Source organism: Cucumis melo, unplaced genomic scaffold (genome assembly GCF_025177605.1).
Source record: "Cucumis melo cultivar AY unplaced genomic scaffold, USDA_Cmelo_AY_1.0 utg002164l, whole genome shotgun sequence".
Lineage (NCBI taxonomy): Eukaryota > Viridiplantae > Streptophyta > Magnoliopsida > Cucurbitales > Cucurbitaceae > Cucumis > Cucumis melo.
Genome location: NW_026124957.1, coordinates 20,001 through 22,500, shown reverse-complemented (window position 1 = coordinate 22,500; position 2,500 = coordinate 20,001). Strand labels below are relative to the sequence as shown.

The 2,500-nt window shown below is 34.0% G+C and overlaps 1 non-coding gene across 1 annotated transcript; it reads right to left on the bottom strand.

The window, feature by feature from the left end:
- Nucleotides 1–499: 499 nt before the first annotated feature.
- Nucleotides 500–586, bottom strand: TRNAS-GGA (transfer RNA serine (anticodon GGA)). Its single transcript has one exon. It is a non-coding gene; the product is annotated as a tRNA-Ser (tRNA).
- Nucleotides 587–2,500: the final 1,914 nt, after the last annotated feature.

Genomic DNA, 2,500 nt, shown 5'->3' with positions numbered 1-2,500 from the left:
ACCCCGAGATATTATTACAGCAAAAGATGAAAAAAAATCGAGAACACTGATTCAAAATTATCTTGATTCATCCCCCCCTCAGGAATTGCCAAAACATTTGACTCTTCAGCCATTGCAATATAAAGGATTAGTCAATCAAATAATAGATAGTAAATGGGTCAGTTTAAAAATAAATGAATTGCTCGTTGTAGAATATTATTCTCGTCAGACTTAAACCTAACTAAAAAACAAGGGTTCGGACAATTTCGTCCTCCCCTTCGCCGAAGTCTAAGTAAAGAGACCGAAGGAAAGTAAGGTTTTGATCCGGAAATTTTTCTATCATTCATCTATCATTGATCGGTAGGGGGATTTTCATCTCTTGTGCATTCTTTCCAGTCTTTTCGTTTCCGTACCACAAAAATTCGAAATAAAGAATCCATAAAGGTCTAACCGTTGGAATAATAGTATCGATTGTTATTTGATTTGATACATTGTGGTCAGTAACATTGTTGAATTAGTACGGAAAGAGAGGGATTCGAACCCTCGGTAAACAAAAGCCTACATAGCAGTTCCAATGCTACGCCTTCAACCACTCGGCCATCTCTCCTACAGAATGATTATGGCCCAGAAACCGAGTTAATAGTGAGTCATTAATATTCAATTTTTTTTTTGATAGGCACGTCCAACCAATTCTAACTATACAAATAATTTTTTTTTAACTATGTTTAATGGATACTTTTAGCTCATGATTCTATTTAGTTTTTTAAACTATGATTCCTTTTTTCTAAAAATTCGACTTTTACAGTTTTCGATTTTTCACCAACAACTGTTTATCCCATACATATATCTAGTCACAAGTTATGAATCATAGAATGATTATTCGATTCTTTTTGCTCTTTTTTGTATCATAATTCAATCAAAAAACTTCTAGAATTACCCCAGTCAGATAAATAAAATTCTTTTTTTCTTCAACTTCGCTGAAATCAGAATAGTTCTCTTCATTCTGATCCTACTACATTTGGATGAAATTTAACCGGATTGAAATATTTCTTCTCTTTTATTGATTCCTGTGAAATCAAAAAGAAACAATTTTAATATCGAGTGGGATTTTTTAATGAATCCGTTTTTATGTTATTTCGTACTATGCAATTCCTTTGTTTGTGGGATCATTTTCTCACGAGAGGTAATTAAAAGAAATTATAGAATGGGGTTGTTACCGATGCCTAGATCTGGTGGGATAAATGGAAATTTTATCGATAAGACCTTTTCAATTGTAGCCAATATCTTATTACGAATAATTCCGACAACTTCCGGGGAAAAAGAGGCATTCACCTATTACAGAGATGGTGCGATTTGATTTTTTTTTTTTTCAATTTTCTTTACCGCTCTCCGTCTTAGTAGAAAGACACAGTATTCGGGATAGAAAGAAAACAATAATTGAAATAAATCTACGCTTCTTGGAGGTGCAATTTGAAAATCAAAAAATTCCTTCTGTCGTGTATCCCCGATTAATGTAACCTTAGATGCTAGAATTGTCGATTCTAGTATTAAGCGAAAGGTGTAACCTATGGATTAAGTCAACCCTACTCCACTAGTAAAAATATTCACTAGTAAAAATAGGTAGCAGAGGGGAAGAAGCACTACACCTAGGAATCAACAACACGAAAACTTTGTTATAAATTATACCTTTTCCTTATCGGGATCGGAACTTAGAAAAATGGTTGGGACAACAAACATCCATCTCGTTTGTATTTTGGATACCTGTATAACCATCGAAGACTGTTGAAGTGACTAATTCCTGGAAATTTAGAGGCGTTGAGGACAAAGAAATTGTTAGAGTTACCATTTTTATTTTTATCTAGTAAACCATGCTTGATGTTAAGAAAAGATCTTTTACAGGAAGGTTGGCTAGAGATTTTTTGTAAAAACGCTAGTCCCATGAGTTCATAATGAGAGTATTTCAATGTTTTTTGATTTCATGTATTATTCTCATCTCATTATGCGCATCAGATAAAGGGGGAGCCGTATGAGATGAAAATCTCACGTACGGTTCTGGAACGGAGATTCTTTCAATGGAATAACGAACGACCGTAACGGATGTCGGCTCAATCCGAAGGAAATTATGCGGAAGCTCTACAGAATTATTATGAAGCTATGCGACTAGAAATCGATCCCTATGATCGAAGTTATATACTCTATAACATAGGTCTTATCCACACAAGGAACGGAGAACATACAAAAGCTTTGGAATATTATTTTCGGGCACTAGAACGAAACCCGTTCTTACCACAAGCTTTTAATAATATGGCTGTGATCTGTCATTACGTGCGACTATCTCCACTATAGAAAGAAAAAAAAGAGAAAATTCGCTAATAAATACTAAAAAAAATAGGCTTTCTACATATGTATTGTCCAAACTAACGATTTGTATCAGCTGTAGCAAAGAAAGAAACTTCATAGAAGCAGAAATATGAAGAAATAGGTATGCCTAGATACTTTATTCTATGGATAAAGGATCTAA